The sequence below is a fragment of the Heterocephalus glaber genome, unplaced genomic scaffold, assembly GCF_053883595.1.
Source record: "Heterocephalus glaber isolate CG9 unplaced genomic scaffold, H.glaber_assembly_v1.0 deba00001164, whole genome shotgun sequence".
In the NCBI taxonomy this organism is placed as follows: domain Eukaryota; kingdom Metazoa; phylum Chordata; class Mammalia; order Rodentia; family Bathyergidae; genus Heterocephalus; species Heterocephalus glaber.
In genome coordinates this window covers 1,166,897-1,186,491 of record NW_028258205.1, presented here as the reverse complement: position 1 = coordinate 1,186,491, position 19,595 = coordinate 1,166,897, and the positions used below count along the sequence as shown (strand labels likewise).

General features: G+C 41.6%; 1 pseudogene; it reads right to left on the bottom strand.

Annotated features, from left to right (window-relative positions):
* Positions 1 to 12,944: 12,944 nt before the first annotated feature.
* LOC110346985 (ubiquitin-conjugating enzyme E2 N-like) lies at positions 12,945 to 19,328 on the bottom strand (annotated as a pseudogene).
* Between the last annotated feature and the right edge of the window lie 267 nt (positions 19,329 to 19,595).

The window sequence follows — 19,595 nt, the reverse complement described above, 5'->3', positions numbered from 1 at the left end:
ACATTGCCATTAATTCCTCTCAATATATCCCCCTCACAGTTCTGGGAATCTTCTTATGAGGATGGTTTTGTGGCTGCCTCCATTTTGAATTGATTCAAAATGCTAACAGTAATTTCTGTCAAATAAAAATATTACAGTGTGTCCTCATCCACCTATTCACCAGCTCTGGCACTGTGCGACTTGTGGCTCTTGTCCAAAGTCAAAATGATCATGGGAGCCAGGGATTTAGCTCAGTGGTTCCACCGCTTGCCTGGCAAGCCCAAGGACCCGAGTTCGAGCCCTGGTACTAAAAAAAAAAACCCCAAAAACCAAAGTCAAAATGACCATGAAAGGGAAACATTTGGAATGGATTAGAACATCAAGGCAGCTAAGGCAGGGTGACTAAAGACTTGGAAGAGGACTCCAGAACTGCTTCAGAAAGGGCGAGAGCAATGGGATTAAGTGTGTTCAAAGTGAGGAAGAGTATTTTGAGGGGGAATTAATAGCAATGTATACTTTACTGTAATAAATTTAATTTATCTAAGGTTAAATAATCACATTTTCTGTCACACCTCATATATGTCAGTGTGGCTTATGGTGGAGGTGGAATTAAAAACTGGCTGTTTCTGAGGTACACAGGGGGTCATCTATGTATGGGCTCATCTGTGTATATGTACATACTTTTCTTTCTCCAGAAAGAATTTAAAACTGCTTTTAAAAGATACATTCTAGAAGATAGGATAAAAGAAGTATTTAAGGAGAGAGAAAATGACATATGGGGATGCGGAGGTGAAATATGTAAAATTCAAATTCAATGGTTAGGTTCAATGTTGACCTTTTGGGGAAATTTGATTGGGTTCTCGACCAATTCAGTTTTCAACCAAAATCCTAGAAAGAATCAAGTTCTTAAACCGAGGTACCACTGTATTTAGACTTTGTAACTTGAAATATCTCGTTGACACCGACTGCTTTAAACATCAGGGCTAAGCTGATTTCAGATCCCTTGGTCAATTAGTGCTGTGATCTGCTGGGTAGTTACTTTGCTTTGTGCAGCTGGTTCTGCAATGTCCATTTTCAGGCAGAGATGCACATTTATTCCGGAAGCTGCTCTGAAAAGTCCTTGCTCTTTGCTCTGTGTATTGTGCAGCAGCCTTTGACCACCAGCAATAAAACCTGACACGGACATTAGACAGGCACTGACTGTTCTGCCTTCAGAAATAGGTTACAAGTCAGACAACAAGCTTGGTCTCATTCCTCTATAATTATATCTTGTTCCTGACCTCAAAGGGCACCCTCTGGGCCATCCTTTGCTGTGCTGACTCTGAACTCTTTCTGCTGCTGAGCTCTTTGATAACCCTAAGTGGTCGCACACCCTTATACCTCCAGTGTCCCCTCATTTCCGCTCCCCTCTCAGCAGACTCCTTGTTCTACCAGGTGCAGCTCACCTGCCCCTGCTCTAGTGGAGTCTTCCTCTGGGCTGAGCCTCTGCCCCTCTCTGTGCTTCCCCAGCCGCTGTCCTGGCCACCATCATCTCTGCGTCCTTGGGGCCTCTCACGTGGCGTGGCTATGGCTGGCACACTCTGCGTGATGTCTTGCAGCAGAGAGGTGGGGATTTCTATTAAGATCACAGCTGCCATCTTGGCCAGGATGGTGCTTACATGAGAGTGAACCTTTACTAAATATCACATCAAGCTAGACATTAAAGGCCTGTGCAGTTTATTGTATGCACATTATATCTCACTAAGTGTCTCAGTTACTTTTCTCTCGTTGCTGAGACAGAAGAGCCGACACCCAAAGTTGGAGGGGAAGGGGTTTCTTTGGCTCACAGTTCGTAGAGGTTTCAGTCCATAATCTGCTGGCCCCGAGGCTGGGATGGCAAACAAGCATCGCAGAGGAGAAACAACATGGTGCGCACCAGGCAGCAAAGGCAACAAGGGGGTTACCAGCGTCTCCCTGCCCCTTTTATCCTATCCAGACTACTTGGGGCGGGCAGCACTCACACCCTTAATCCTAGTGCCCTTGAGCCTAGCATGAATCACTTCCAGCGTCACACTCTAGACCCAGCCTATGAGCACAGGAGGCTTTGGGGGACATCCAGACCCAAAGGATAACACTAAGGTACTTTTAACCTATTTTTAAAAAACCAAAACTTCCTTAACCACCTGCAGTTGCTTTTGTCTCCCAGGAGAGGGGCATGGCTTTCTCTGGGTACATAGCTCTTTGCTTAGGAAGATAAATGGCTGCCTCGGGGAAGAAAGGAGACAGTCAAAGAGAGAGGTGATGGTTTCCACCAGGAGGGAACAGCATCTGGGGTCTTCGGGTGCTTAAAGCTTTGGGGCAGAGGTACAAAGCTCAGGGGAGCTCTGACAGAGAAGCGTGCTAGTGGTGGACCTGAGGGCAGGAGGCCTGTGCCAGGGTGGCACCCTGTGCCCTGTGCTGCAGATGTTCTGCATTGGGTGAGCTGGGGCGCAACCCCACTGAGGCTGAGACTGGGAGATCATGCCAAGCTGAGTTCAAATCCGATTGGGGCTGTCAGGCAGCTTGCATATTCCTGCACAAGACATTGAACCTCGCAGAGTCTTGGGTTCTCCTGTGGCATAGTTATGGTCCTTACCTCTCAGGAGTGGGAGGAGTGCGAGATAGTATACGCTTAAGTCAGAGAAGTGTACCGTCTCCCAGTTCAGGGGCCAGGAAGTCCAGGTCGAGGTGGAGGCAGGGTTGGTTCCTTTGAGATCTTTTGTCATGGCCTGCAGATGGCTGCCTTCTCCCTGTGTCCTTACACGGTCACATCTCTGTGTGTCTGTGACCTCATCTCCATCTCTCATAGGGATGCCAGTCACACTGTATTAAAGCTCACCCTAAGGCTTACCTTAGTCACCCTTCAAAGGCCCTGTCTCTAAATACAGTTACATTTGGTGGGATTGGGGATTAGGACCTCAACATATGCAACTGGGGGTGAAGCATCATTCAGTCCCTAGCAGTTATCATCCTAGGGTCTAACACACAGGACCTCACTAAATGTTTGCAGAAGGCTGCCTGTGGCTTGTCCTGTTGCCTTAGAATTAGTGACAAGGGAACAAAAAGACAGGAGGCATCCACTTTTTACAGGAGCAGATAGGGCTGCGAAGACATGGAAGGAACCCGTGCTATGCCACCTGCCATGACCTGGCCACCACTGCCTCTTCCTATGCCCTTATTCCAATTGTATTTTCTTCATACTGTCTGTCTTTCCTATGAGACTGGAAGATCCTTGAAGCCTTGTTTTCTCCAATTTCAAGTTCAACCCTAGAACAAATAAGGGGACCACAAGCCTGGTCATCCCTACCTTTCTGCCCTGGGGACCCCAGGAGGCCCTTTCCCTCTGACACTCTGTTTGGATCAAGCTATTTTGGCTGCTGAAGCCTGAAAATAGCTAAGGGCAAACCCAGTAGCCCCTAAGGTGTGCTTTATGACATGTAGGTTCATTATACCTGCTCCCTATAGGGCAGTTTTTTCCTTTATAAGATAGAGGTTCTGACTGGGACTAGCTACATAGTTTGTGAGGCCCAGGATAAAATAAAAATCTAAGCCCTTTTGTTTAAAAAGTATTAGGCATTTCAAGTTAGTGAGAGTAGAGCATTGAACCACAGAGTCCCATGTTTTGAAAGGCCTTGAAACCGAGCAGGTGTGTACTGTGCAAGAACCTTGGGTAAAGTGCTTGATAAACATTTAAGTGCTTGACTTGAACACCGAGGAGCTCCCAAAGTCTAGTATCTTCTTTTTTCAGGCATCTGTTGGCCTTGTTTGACCTTTTCTAATTAGTTTCTTAGCCATAGCGCTCCTTCCTCGGCTCCCTCTCCAGTGTGCATCCGCCTTTCACTTGGCTGTGGCCTTGGGTGCCGTTCCCTGGGCTCAGACTCACAGCTGAGCCTCAGCCTTGGCCCTGGAGCCATAGCGCTCTTGCTCATCTGGCAGCCTGGGAAATCCCAGTGTTCCCTAGCAACAAGACCCATCCAGAGCTGTTGCTAGGGAAACCCTGGGATTTCCATAGTTACCAGGAGCATATGGAGCATCTTTGCTCCCACAGTTGAATATATCTAGTGTCAGCAGAAGAGGGGGAAGGGAGCTGACCCGCTGGCACGGTGTGGGGGAAACTGGCTTCTCTGCGTCTCATCACCCTGCGCAGGAGGGCAAGCAGGTCAGCAAGGGCAGACCTGGGCCTCAAGGCCGAGGAGTGGGGAGTCTGCCTTTCACGCAGAAGCCTCCAAGATAGCTGGTGAATGTGGAGTTATGGCGACTGCTGGGCTTCCACTGTGCTAAGTGCTCCAGCCCAGTAACCACCGGGTTGTGTTGTATCTTCTCATCTGTGTGCTGTGCCACCCTCAGAGGATGGGATCTTTCCAAGGCCAGCAACCAAGTGACCCCAGCACCAAGCGCTGGCATTGAACTTCCTCCCTGATTGTCTGAGGACACCTGTGGAGCCCTGTTCAGAACGCTGTTTTGGAATGCATGAAGTCAAATAGGTGAGAGTGTGAGGAAAAGAATTTTTATTGGAATACAGGTATCACAATACTTTTTAAAAAATCACCGTTGTGACAAGACATATTTGCCTCCTCATTAATGCATTAAATAATGAAACAGAGTGGCAGGGTTAATCATGACTATAATTTGGAAGTAGTGACAAGTGTAAAGGATATTTGGAAAGAGTTGTTGCCACAGTTAAATGTGATCTGAAACATCGGGGATTTCTTTTGGTGACAAAGTCACAGGTACTATGAATCTTGTTATCATTGGTCATTTGCATTCACTATCCACACTGCTAAATTTCAGTTATAGGTTGGTGAGAATAAAGGTAGATTTTTCCACCATCTATTTCCACAGAGTCTCTAAATCTTATGACAGTTGTGAATTGTGTGTGTGAACACTGATCGTGCATAAATGAATGAATTCATGCCCAGGGTCTTCATATGAGTGACTCGAGACAGACTTGCTCCTCTGCTCCTTGTCCCTTCTCATTTTAAAGAGCTGAGATATCTCAACAAGTACCCAGATGCAGAAGACCGAAGGTGCACCTTTACTGTACGCCATGTATAGCAATTAACTCAAAATGGTTCAAAGACCTAAATGTATATGTGCTGCTGAAGTGGGCACTCAAAGACCTAAATGTAAACAACAAAAGCATAGAACACTTACAAGAAAACATAAGGGAGAAGCTTCTTGAACCTGAATATAACAACAGTTTCTTGGATATGACACCAAAAATACAGGCAACCAAAGAATAAATAGATTAATAAGGTTATATCAAAAGTAAAAACTTCTGGCAAATAAACATATGAAAAAATGTTCAACATCACTGGTCATTTGAGAGATGCAGATGAAAACATCACTGAGATTCCACCTCACCCCAGAAAGAATGGCTGCTGTCAAGAAATCAACCAATAACAAATGCTGGAGGGGCTATGGGGAGAAAGGAACCCTTCTCCATTGTTGGTGGGAGTACAGACTGGTGCAACCACTGTGGAAATCTGTGTGGAGATACCTAAAAGAACTAGGACTAGAGGTCCCATGTGACCCAGCTATTCCTCTGCTGGGGATCTTCCCCAAAGAATTAAAAGAATCTTACCACAGCGATATGTGTGCACCCATGTTTATAGCGCCACAGTTTGTAATAGCTAAAGCTTGGAAACACCCCAAGTGCCCATCAACTGGAAACTGGATAAAGAAGATGTGGTTTTTTTTATAAAATGGAGTAGTACTCAGCCATAAAGAATGAGAAACTAGAGACATTTATTGCTAAATGGATGCATATTGAGGCCATCTTCTTAAGTGAAATAAATAAGACACACATGTGTAAATACCAAATAGTTTCTCTGGTGTGAGAAACTGAAAGTGTAAATAAGGATTAAAATGATTAAAATGAATAATTGATAATTTGAAATAGGAAGAAAAGGTCCAAAGTGGTAGGGGAAGTGGGAGAGGGAGGGGAAAGGAAAAATTATAAAAAAAGGAAAAAATGGAAACAAAGTCTTTGTAAATAGGGAAGGGTGGAGGGGGTGAAGGGCACACAGGTAATGGGGAAAAAATAAGAACCAAGATACATCATGTACAGGTACAGGCACCCAATGATAAATGTAAATGTATACCTAAAATGCACCAATAAAAGAATTTAAGCAAAAAAAAAAAAGTAAAATCTTCTGCACACCAAAGAAAATAACCAATGATTTGAAAAGGCAACCCATAAAATAGGAGAAAATATTTGCAATTCTTTTATCTGATAAGAGCTTATTATCCAGAATATATAAAGAACTTTCAAAACTGCACAACAAAACCAATCTTCTTAAAAAGAAATGACTAAAATAGATATTCCTCCAAAGAACATAAACAAATTGCCAATAAACATATGAAAAGATACTCAACATCACCAATTGTTAGGGGGATGCAAAGCAAAACTACTACAACCTCATACCTATTAGGATGGCGACTATCCAAAAAACCAGAAAATAACATGTTAGTAAGGATGTGGAGAAATTAAGGGCCTTATGTACTGGTGATGGAATTGTAAATTGTGAGATCATGATAGAAGACAGTATGGCGGTTCCTCAGAAAATTAAAGATAGAATCACATGGGATTCAGCAGTCTTATTTCTGGAGTTTATATCAAAAAGAACTAACCAGATTGAAGTGACCTTTATATACCCATGTTCAGCTTTATTCAGAACAACTAAGAGGTGGAAATAGCAACCCAAATATCCATCAATGGGTGAATGGATAAACAAAGTGTGTCCTAAACACAATGTAATACTATTCAACCACAAAAAGGAGTGAAGTACAGACACATGTCACACCATGGATGAAAGCATTACACTAAGTGAAACAAGCCAGTTGCAAAAGGACAAACACTGTATGATCCTATGGCTAAGAGGGACTTAGTGGTCAGACTCAAAGACCGAGTGCTAACTGCCTAGGGCTGGGGAGAGGGGGTGGAGAACGAGTGTTTTGTGGAGACAGAATTACAATTTTGCAAGATGAAAAGAACTATGGAGATGGATAGCAGTGGCAGTTGCACATTAGGAATGTATTTGACACCACTGAGCCATGTACCTAAAACAGTTAAGATGGTAAATTTTATGTGTAGGACCTCACAATAAAAAGTAAGGAAAAGGAGCAGGCGTACTTTGGGCTTGAAGATGCCTTGTCTGGGAATAAGCTTCCCATAAGTCAGGGTGGGTGTCGGCAGGGAATCCCTGCACAGCCCACAGTGTGAGAAACAGCCTACGACTCTTCGCCATATTTGGCAAAAGGATGGTGGAGGTGGGGATCGCATTAATTAATTTATTCACTTATTTGTTCATTCAACTGAAATGTATCGAACATCTGCTACACGACACTCATTGCTCTCAGGAAACCAGAAAATAAACAAAAATAAGGGCTAGGAAGGAGGCGGGTTTCAAAAAAAAAACAACCAATAAAATGCAGGGTGAGAAGCTATGTCCCTCTACTCCCTCAGTTCCTAAAAGATGCTCCAGCAGCCATGAGTCCTGCCAAGCAGTCCGTGGCTTGATCTTCCCCCACTGCCCAGAGGTGAGCTTGGCCTGGATCTGCTAAGATGGGTGTTCCCGTGTCCCTCCCGCTGGTGCCACAGCCGATGTCACAGGTGCCTACAGTGCGTGCAGCAACGTCAGGGACCTTGAGTGGAATCTAGGGCGTGAGAAACAGTAGGTCAGGGCTCGAGCGGCAGAGGTTTTGCCTAGGGAGAACCCACTGCTCTGTCCTTGCTCTCTGCTCCCATTTGTTAGAAGTATTGGTATTTCAGGGTTTAGTTCTACCATTTCATTTTCTGCTTTCTAGTCCTATGTTTCCTTTTCTCCTTTCTGGAAATCTGTTAGATCAATTAGATCAAATTAAAAAATCTCCCCTTCCTTCACTGCTGGTTTGGAAGCTATACCCCTAAGTATTCAAGATTAATTACTAAACAAAACGTAAAATTAATTCTTACTTCTACACTCCTTTAAAGCTGCATAAAAAAGCTTCCCTGGCAGTCTAGTGGTTAGGGTTCAGGGCTCTCAAACTGCACAAAGATCTTAGAACACTTTAATCCTTGGTTTTGTGGGACTGTAAAAATCTTATAATCTTAAAATTTTTATAGCCCTGACTGTAATTAAATGTGAGTTAATGATTAAGAAGCTTGTTAGTTTTGGGAAGTTAGATAAAATTTATAAAAGACATAGAGTTTTAAAGGTAAATTATTTAACTCTTTGTTTGCCCGGAGAACGGACGTTCCCGGACCCACTATTTGTAGGACAATCTATTAATGTGTCTGTCGACCATCAGTACATGACAGTCGTGACCATTAGTGTGTGTGTCTGCCGACCATCAATACGTGACAGTCGACCACTAACCCTTGTTTCTTTTCTCTTAAATCTACATGTTAACCTCCCCCTCAACCCCCTATAAAAACAGCCCCGGACTCTGAGCCAGTTGCCTCTCTAAGCTACTTTGCTTTGGGAATGCCGTCTGGCCAGGCTAATAAAAGTCTGTTTTACTTTCCAACTTGTCCGGTGTGTTCCCTCCCGGGTGTTCTTCGCTACAGTCAGCTCCTCGGAGCGTTTGATAAGACCCACGGTCTTACATTTTAGAGACAAACAAAAACAAAAACAAAAATCAAAAAAGTAAAAAGGTTTGGGGATGTAGCACATTGAGAAGGCTCTGGGTTCAATCCTCAGTAACGCACACACACACGAAGTAAAAGAAAAGAAACTAATTTTAATGTTTAAAATCTCCCCACCAATAAAACTCAAGTATCAGGTGACTTTACAGATGAATTCTACCAAATATTTAAGGAAGAAATAATACAATTTTTGACAAATTTTCCTAGAAAATTGAAGAGAAGTGGATACTTCTCAACCCTTATTACTCTGATCCTAAAGATAGTCAAAGACCACATGCAAAAAGAAAACCACAAGACCAATAGCTCTCATGCACTTAGACACACAAATTCTCAACAAAATATTAGGAAATGGAAATCAAAAAGGCATAGAAAGGATTACTTACCATGGCTAGGTGGGATTCGTTCAGGTGTGCAAAACTTGTTCAACATTTGAAAATCAACCATTGTAATCTACCATGTCAACAGACTGAAAAAAATCATGTAATCATAGTAATTTGACACAAAACAGAACATTTGACAAAACCTAACACCAATTTATGATAAAGAATCATTTGGAAAATTAGTACTAGAGAGAAATTATCACAACTTGAAGACTCTGAGCGTAGAAATAAGGTAAACTGTCCTGTGATCCTGGAACCCAAGGAATGATGGTTGGTGGGGCCCCTGGTTTTTCTTTATGCCTCTTTATCCCTGCTTGGAATGAAGAAGCAGCGACCTGGAAATGCCCATGGGCACAGACAAAGCCTGGATTAAAAACTGCTGTCAATTTCAAGGACCAGAAAAAGCACAACCCAGTAAGGAAGAAAACGTTTAGACAATACTTACTCTAGCCAAACATCACAGGCTAAAACTATGATTTCACCACAAGAAAACAGCAGAATCTAAGTAATGAGCCCAGATTTACAACCCCAGCAGGCTCTACCAAGGCCTTTGCTTGGCACACGCCACCAATAGTGTTGACAAAGAAGATTCAGTTAGGACATGGGAGTTGTCTTGCAACCACTGGTAATGAGCTCTCCCATTGCTAGGACACCCTTTCCCACACTGTCCATGGAGACCAGGTTGGAGGAACCTTGGCTTCCACAACCGCTTAGAAATAATGAGGCATCTTGTTCCTCCTGAGGTTGGGCTTCAAGGAAGCCTGGCATGGATGAAACCAAAATGTTATGCTAAGGACAAGAAACCATTCACAAAATACCATATACTATATGGTTCCATTTATGTGACATGCCCAGAACAGGAAAATATCAGACACAGAAAGTCAGCTAGCGATTGCCTAGAACGGGAGGTATGGCTCTCCTAATCCCCTGTCCAAAGCTCTTACACAAATTTTCATTCACATTATTCCTTAGCTTTCCCTCCCCTCAAAAATAGGCCCTCAGGTGGGCATGGTAGCATACACTTGCAATCTCAGCACTCTGGGAGGCTGAAGCCGGAAGCTCACAAGTTCCAGCTGAGCCCGGGCAACCTAGTGCCTTATGAGACCCTGTTTCAAAAATAAAAATGGGCTGGCTGGATATGGAGTTCAGTGCCCAGGCTCGGGGTTCAGTTTCTAGCACAACAAAGATAATAAGGACAAAAACAACAGAACAACAATAGCAACAACAACAACAACAACCAGACCATTTCTTCTCATTTATTTGTTTTATGGCTCTTTTGTTTTTAAAAAATTATGTTCCTTTTGTTTCTCTTCCTTTCTCTTCCTCTCCACTCTCTATCCCTCTCTTTTGACTTCTTCCACTCCCCTCCCTCGCCATTTTGTTTTGTTTTGTTTGATTTTGTTTGATTTTCTCTCTCTCTTTTCTCAGAAAGGAGCGCCATCATGTGACGCCGCCTCGGTCTCCCTAGTACAAGTGTGTGTCACCACACCTGGGTCCCTCTTTCTTCTTTTCCAAGGTGGGGTGTATAAGGCTACTACTTTCTCAGAGAGCGATTTTGAACTGGTCATTTATGGTCAGCTGTAATCTGGGTCAGACTTTCCCTTCAATCTACCACGAATGCTCAGAATGTGGGCCTCTCCCCCTGGGATTGATTTACTCAAGAAGAACAGGTCTGGGACCAGTAGGGAGAAGTTGTCGCATAGGAATCAGTCACCATTCCACACAGGTCTGAGGCCCTGGATGTACTCCTTCCAGCTTAGTGTCTTGGTTTTTTTATTCTTAGTCTTCTCTCCTTTCCTCAGTAACTGGGTGTCTTTATATTCAGTGGGAAGTATGTATCTGAATCATTCTGCCTGGTACTTGATGCATGACTGCATTTTTTTCTCCTTAATACTCTTAGATTTGCAGCCCTGGTTTCTAACTAGAGGGTGACGCATGCCTAGCTGCTCGAATGAAGGGGAAAGAGGTGTATGGAGCAAGGATGTAGGCAGGGAGTGGAGAAACTCACTCAGTAAAGCCAGCATCTTGTCTTGCCACAGCGCACACAGCTCCCAGGAGGCAAAGCTGAGTTTTGTATTTGACATAAAACCGCAGCAGAGACTTACAGCCCCAGAAACCCACTCTTCACATAAAGGGATTGCTTTTCTTTCTTTCTTCTATACAGCTGGTCCATTTCACAGTCCTGATGGCTCACCTAGAGATCAGATCTTCTCTTCTCTCCCCTCTCTTCCCACATTTTTCTCCCTTCTATTTCACCCAGAGGCTGAGCAGAGTGGAGGTTATAGGAGCAGTGACCCCTAAATACCATTATTAAATGGAGTTTTTCTGGGGAACACAAGGCTGGTTCAGTGTGTCATAATAAATCAGTGTAATAAATGATATTAACAGACTTAATAGTTTTATAATCATCTTAACCTAACAGAAAATGTTATTTGGCAATAATATACAACATTCATTTATGGTTAAGAACTCTCATATAAAGAAAAAATAGAAACTTAATCTGATAAATGATACCTACAAAAAATTACAACTAACATCTACTACTAATATCAAAGACCAAATACTTTCACCCCAAGGTCAAAAACAAGACAAAAAGGGGCCAGGGATTTAGCTCAGGTTTTCCGGCGCCTGCCTTGCAAGTGCAAGGTCCTGAGTTTGGTCCCCGGTACCAAAAAAAAAAAAAATCTAAGACAAAAATGTCTACATCCACTGTTTCTTTTCACAATTGTAGCAGAATTTTTTTTTTTTTTGGTACTGGGGATCGAACTCAGGACCTTGCATTTGTGAGGCAGGTGTGGTGCCACTGAGCTAAATCCCCAGCCCTGTAGTGGAATTCTTACCCATAGGATAAAGTAAAGAATAAGACTATAAAATAAGAATATAAATAAGAAGCCTACATAGTGGAGTAGAACAACATTGCCCCTATTCACATAAGACATAGGTATCTACGTTAAAATATTTAAGGAAATGTCAAAAAACTCCTAGATCTAATAAATGAGCTCAGCAGAAGCTCGTGATAGATACAGTCAATACAAACATAAATCATATTTCCATATAATAGCTATCAATTTGGAAAACCAAAAAAATTTAAAATACCATTTCAACAGCATCAGTAAATACAACACTCACGTATATACCTAACAAAGCATGCATAGTGTATCTGTGCTGAAGACTACAAAATGCTGACAAAAGAAATAAATGACACACTTTTTTTTTTTTTGTACTGGGGATTGAACTCAGGACCTTGTGATTGGGAGGCAGGCAGCGGAACCACTGAGCTAAATCCCTGGCCCAACAAAAGAAATAAAGACCAAAGTAAATGGACAATCATAATATGTTCATTAACTGACTCAATATAGTGAAGTAGTAAATTCTCACCAAAATGATTTATAGATTCATGGCAATATCAATCAAAATCCCAGTAGAATTTTTTTGTAGATGTAAATAAGCTCATCCAAAATGTTTATCAAAGAGCAAAGGAACTAAAAAAGAACAACTTTTTAAAAAAGTAAAACAGAGGTGAAGAAACCATATTATCTGATTTTCAGATTTACTTTAGTCAAAAACACAATGTAGTATTGGCTAAGAAATAGACACAAAGATCTGTGGAACTTAATAAAATCCAGAAATAGGCATGCATAAATATGACCAATTCAGTTTTTACGAAGGACTAAGTAGTTCAATTTAAAAATATTAGCCTTTCAATAAGTGGTATTGGAACTATTAAACACCCATATGTGAAAATTGGATCTCTACTCAAACCTCATACTTTATATAAATTTTTTTTTAGATTTCATATGTACATTTAATCACCAAAAAATTAAAAATGTCTGGGCTTTTATTCTGTAATATTTGTAAGACCATGTCCATTAAATGCAAACAAAAAGGAAGGAGTCTTGGCAGAACAGAAGTGATGCAAACTTGATGATCAGATCGACTTAAATATTGCTCGTGGCATATGGCGTAGGCCATGCTCTGGCTGTTTCTATGGCTGCCACTGCTCCACTACATTGTTTGCTAATGGATCATCTGGATCAGGAGCACTTAACAAAACCTGGATGGATAGCAGGACTGTGCGGATCTGCAGTGCTAGGGACCATTTATCTTTCAAAATATCTAAACATATTCTTCCCAACTTGTCTACATTAGAATGATAAATTTTGGTCATGAAATGTACTTTAGGGGCTACCATTGGGTATTCTTCTGGAAGAAATAGCTCAAGTTTAAAAGTCCCTTCCGGAGGTCCTGAGTTGCACGGAAGACACCGAATCACCCCGCTGCAGATAGGCAGCCACCTGGTTCCACACTACAAAGACGCAGAGGACACCAGACCACCAGACCAAGGTACTGAGTCCCGCTGTTCCCGGCCCAGAGGTAGGGGCTTCTGAGCCGTTGTCCCACTGCTCCTGGTCCAGAGGAAGGGGCTTCCCGGTCACCATCCCTCCCGCTGCTCCTGGCCCAGAGGAAGGGGCTTCCAGGCCACCATCCCTCCCACCACTCCCGGCCCAGGGGGAGGGGCTTCTGAGCCACCATCCCACTGCTCCTGGTCCAGAGGAAGGGGCTTCCCGGCCACCATCCCTCCTGCTGCTCCCAGCCCAAAGGAAAGGGCTTTTGGGTCACCATCCCTACTGCTGCTCCCGGCCCCTGTCCCACTTCACGCAGCTCAGAGGAGGTAATCTGTGCAGGCGCTAACAGCCCCCCACCCCAGTCGAAATGAGAAAACACATAAATAAGTCTCAAAACCAGACTTCCAGATCACCTACAGCAACCCCAAAGGGAAATGACATGGAACACTCTGATACTCAACCACCCGGACCCACTGAACTGGCAACAAAAGGGGATCTGGAAAAAGTGAAATCAGAAATAATTTCTCAGATAACAGGAGAAATTGTGCCCCTAGTGCAAGACATGATTAATAAATCTAGAGAGGAACTCAGGAACATGATGGAATCCCAACATAAGAAACAAATGGAATCCATAAAACAGATGCAAATAGATTTCCAGGAGAAGAAAACCTCCATTGAAAGTCTACACAGCAGAATGAGCCAATGTGAGGACAGAATTTCAGATATAGAAGATAAGATTGCAAATAGTGACCAGGAAAAGAAAAATTGCTTCAAAATTATAAGGGAACATGAGAAATCAATCCAGCAGCTGCTAGATCATGCAAAGAAGAATAACATAAGACTGATCGGAGTCAATGAAGAAACAGGAGAGAGTGGAGATGACATAAAAAAATCTCTTCACAGAAATAATGGCAGAAAACTTCCCAAGCAGGGGAAAAGAGCTTGACATACAGATAAGTGAGGCATATAGGACTCCAAATAGCCTTGATAAAAAAAAAACTACACATAGGCATATAATTGTTAAGATTCCAGAAACACAACAGAAGAACAAAGTTCTCCAAGCAGTCAGAGAAAAGAAACAAATCACATACAAAGGAAAGCCCATCAGAATCACAGCAGACTTCTCAACACAAACCCTCAAGGCAAGAAGAGCTTGGAGTGACATATTCCAAGCCCTAAAAGAAAACAGCCTCCAACCCAAATTGATGTACCCTGCAAAACTATCTTTCAAAATGGATGGAGAAATAAGATACTTTTATGACAAAAAGCACCTTAGGAACTTCGTGAATACCAAACCAACAGTCCAAAGAATTTTACACAATATCCTAGGAACAGACATTGAGGATCACAACCCCAGGAAGCAAAGCAGAATGGACCCATCTGGCATGACAAGAAATTAAATGTAAAGGGGGAGAACCCAACAAAAAGAAAAAGTCATGGCAATGACAAGTCAATATGTTTCAGTTATAACCATCAACGTTAATGGTCTCAATTCACCAACCAAAAGAAATAGACTGGCAGGATGGGTCAAGAAGCAAAATCCAACAATATGCTGCATACAAGAAACACAATTCAAAAGAAAACTCATAGACTGAAAGTTAAAGGGTGGAAAACAATACTGCATGCGACAGGAACCTGAAAAAAAGCAGGAGTAGCTATCCTCTTGGCAGATCAAGTAGATTTCAAACCAACACTGATTAAGAGAGACAAAGAAGGATACTACATCCTTGTAAAGGGAACAATCTAACAGGAAGAGATGACAATCATAAATATCAATGCACCAAACACTAGTGCACCCAACTATATAAAACAAATACTAACGGACATGAAAAGTCATATATGCACTAATACAACTGTAGTGGGGGACCTCAACACCCCACTGTCACAGATAGATCAACTAGACTAAAAATAAGTAATGAAATACTAGAACTCAATTGAACTCTTGAACAAATGAACTTAACAGATGTTTACAGAGTCTTCCACCCCACAAAATCAGAATACACATTCTTCTCAGCTGCACATGGGTCATTCTCCAAAATAGACCACATACTCACACATAGAACATGTTTAAGTAAGTGCAAAGGAACTGAAGTTATCCCCTGTATATTATCAGACCATAGTGCCATGAAATTGGAGATCCATAGCAAAAGGAACACAAAAAAATTCATAAACACGTGGAAATTGAACAACACAATTCTGAATAACCAATGGGTCACAGAGGAAATTAAAGAAGAAATCAGACAGTTCCTTCAATTAAATGACAATGACAATACAACATAATGGAATCTATGGGACACAATGAAAGCAGTCTTACGAGGGAAATTCATAGCAGTGAATACGCATATTAGGAAAACAGAATGAGCCCAATTAAACAACCTGATGCTGAACCTCAAGCTTCTAGAAAAAGAAGAGTAGGACAACCCCAAAGCTCATACAAGGGAGGAAATTATAAAGATCAGAGGAGAAATCAATGCAATGGAGACTAAGAGAATGATTCAAAAAATCAATGAAGCCATGAGCTGGTTCTTCGAAAGAATCAATAGAATTGACAAACCTTTAGCCAACCTTGTCAGAAAAAGGAAAGAAAAGGCCCAAATCCATGCAATTAGGAATGAAAAGGGTGAAATTACAAGGGACCCAGAAGAAATCCAGAGGATCATCAATACCTACTTCCAGAACCTATATGCCAATAAGAGGGACAACACAGAAGAAATGGACAGATTCCTAGATACATATGAATTACCAAAGTTGAACGAAGAAGACCTAAAAATTCTAAACAACCCAATATCAACCAATAAAATTGAAAATGTAATTAAAAACTTACCAACTAAGAAAAGCCCAGGCCCTGATGGCTTCACTGCTGAATTCTACAAGGCATTTAGAGAGGAACTGCTGCCACTACTGTTAAAACTCTTCAATAAAACTGAAAGGGAAGCAATACCCCCAAATTCATTCCTGGAAGCAAGCATCACCTTGATCCCCAAAGCAGAGAAAGACCCAACTGAAAAGGAGAACTATAGGCCAATCTCACTAATGAACATAGATGCAAAAATCCTTAATAAGATAATGGCAAACAGAATGCAGAAGATCATCAAGACGATCATACACCCTGATCAAGTGGGATTCATCCCAGGGATGCAGAGATGGTTCAATATACGCAAATCAATCAATGTAATACACTATATCAATAGAGCCAAGGACAAAAACCATATGATTATCTCCATAGATGCAGAAAAAGCATTTGACAAAATGTAACATGCATTTATGATAAAAACCCTACAAAAAATTGGAATAGATGGTCTCTACCTCAAACTGATAGAAGCCATCTATGAAAAACCAACAGCCAATATCATACTAAATGGTGAAAAACTGAAATCCTTCACACTAAAATCAGGAACAAGACAAGGATGTCCACTATCACCACTCTTGTTCAATATAGTTCTGGAAACATTAGCCACAGCAATTAGACAAGGGAAAGAAATAAAAGGAATAAAGATAGGTAATGAAGAAGTCAAATTGTCATTATTTGCAGTTGACATGATACTCTATATAGAAGACCCCAAGAACTCCACCAAAAGTCTTCTGACTTAATAACCAAATTCAGTCAAGTAGCTGGTTACAAGGTCAACACACAAAAATCAATAGCTTTCCTCTACACCAATGACAGACTCACTGAGAGAGAAATAGGGCAAATAATTCCTTTCACAATAGCATCCAAAAAACTGAAATACCTAGGAATCATCCTAATGAAAGAAATCAAAGACCTCTTCTCTGAATCTATGGCGTTCTGAAAAGAGAGATTGAAGATGATATAACAAAATGGACAGACATCCCCTGCTCCTGGGTAGGATGGATTAATATAGTGAAAATGGCCATACTTCCAAAACTGCTATATAGATTTAATGCAATTCCAATTGAGATCCCAACAGCATACTTCATAGACCTCGAGAAAACAATCCAACAATTCATTTGGAACAAGAAGAGACCCAGAATAGCAAAAGCAATTCTAGGTAACAGAGACATGGCAGGGGATATCACAATCCCCAACCTGCAACTATACTACAAAGCTACTGTGATTAAAAACAGCATGGTACTGGCAAAGAAACAGACTTGAGGACCAGTGGAACAGATTAGAAGATTCAGAAACAACACCAGACACACTCAGGCATCTCATCTTCAACGAACGAGCCAAACCCCATCACTGGAGGAAAGATAGCCTCTTTAATAAATGGTGCTGGAAAAATTGGGATTCAACTTGCCAAAGATTAAAACTAGACCTGTATCTCTCACCATGCACTAAACTAAAATCAAAATGGATTAAAGATTTAAATATTAAAATAGAAACTCTGAACCAGTTGGAACAGAGGTTAGGTAGAACCCTTGAAGACATCGGTGTAGGAAAAGATTTTATACACAAAACCTCAGTCGCCCATGAACTAGCACAAACAATCACCAAGTGGGATCTCTTCTTATTAAAAGGCTTCTGCACAGCAAGAGAAACCACCAGCAGTGTGAAGAGACAACCCACAATGTGGGAAAACATCTTCACCTGATTTTCCTCAGACAAAGGTCTACTATCTCGAATCTATAAATAATTTTAAAAGATCAGACCTCCCAAATTTAAAGACCCAATCCAAAAATGGGCATCTGAAATTAACAGACATTTCTCACACAAAGAAGTAGAAATAGCAAATAAATACATGAAAAAATGTTCAACATCACTGGTCATTGGAGAGATGCAAATGAAAACAACGCTGAGATTCCACTTCACTCCAGAAAGAATGGCTGCTATCATGAAATCAACCAATAACAAATGCTGGTGGGGCTGTGGGGAAAGAGGAACCCTGCTCCACTCCTGGTGGGAGTGTAGACTGGTGCAACCACCGTGGAAATCAGTATGGAGATACCTCAAAGAACTAGGACTGGAAGTCCCATTTGACCCCGCTATTCCACTGCTGGGGATCTTCCCCAAAGAATTAAAAGAATCATATCACAGTGATATATGTGTGTCCATGTTCATAGCAGCACAGTTTGTAATAGCTAAAACTTGGAAACAGCCCAAATGCCCACCAACTGGAGACTGGATAAAGAAAATGTGGTTTTTTAAATAAAATGGAGTACTACTCAGCCATCAAAATCGAGAAATTAGAGACATTTATTGCTAAATGGATGCACATTGAGGCAATACTCTTAAGTGAAATAAATAGGAAACACGTGTAAATTCCGAATAGTTTCTCTGGTGTGAGAAACTGAAAGTGTAAATAAGGACTAAATGTATAATAGGTCATGTGAAATAGGAAGAAAAGGGGCAAAGGGGCAGGAAGTGGGAGGGCTAGGGGAAAGGATAGAAGGGAATGGGATTAATATGAGAAAATGGAAAAATAGGAACAAAATCTTTGTAAATAGGGAGGACTGGAGGGGTTGAAGGGAGGGCTGGGCAAGGGTGAAAAATAAGAACCAAGAGAGACTATGGAAAGGTGCAAATTTCCAATGATGAATGTCATTATATTGTATACCTAAAATGTACCAATGATTAGAATGAATAATCGATAATGTAAAATAGGAAGAAAAGGTCCAAAGGGGTAGGGGTAGTGGGAGGGGCAGGGGAAAGGAAAGAAGGGAAAGGAAAAATGATGAAAAATGGAAAAAATGGAAATAAAGTCTTTGTAAATAGGGAAGGGTGGAGGGGGTGAAGGGAGGGCTAGGAATGGGGAAAAAATAAGAACCAAGATGCGTTATGTAAAGGTACAATTCCCAATGAGAAATGTAATTGTGTTGTATACCTACAATGTACCAATCAAATAATTTAATACCAAAAAAAAATGTCCCTTCCTTGAAGGGGGACTCCTGGGGGCCAGCAATAACCACATGAAAATAATGGGCGTTGCTCTCATTTGGTTCTGCTTTAATGTCAGGAACTGGTTCTACTAACAAACAGTGAGTTTCCTTGATGATCCTGCGGGGCATCCTGGCCATCTTGTCAGATCCTGAGTCTGGCCTCTGGTTGACTTTACATAAAATTAATTCAAGAATGATCATAGATATATAAATATGAGAATTTTTTAAAATATGAGAATTTAAAAACTAAACATGGAGTCAAATCTTCATCATCTTTACCGGGTGTGGTGCCGCATGCCTGTAATCTCAGCACTCTGGAAGCTGAGGAGGAATTCCTCAGGAGGAATTCCTCAGGAGGAATATTGCCAGTTCAAGGCCAGCCTGGGCTACAAGTGAGGTCAAGGC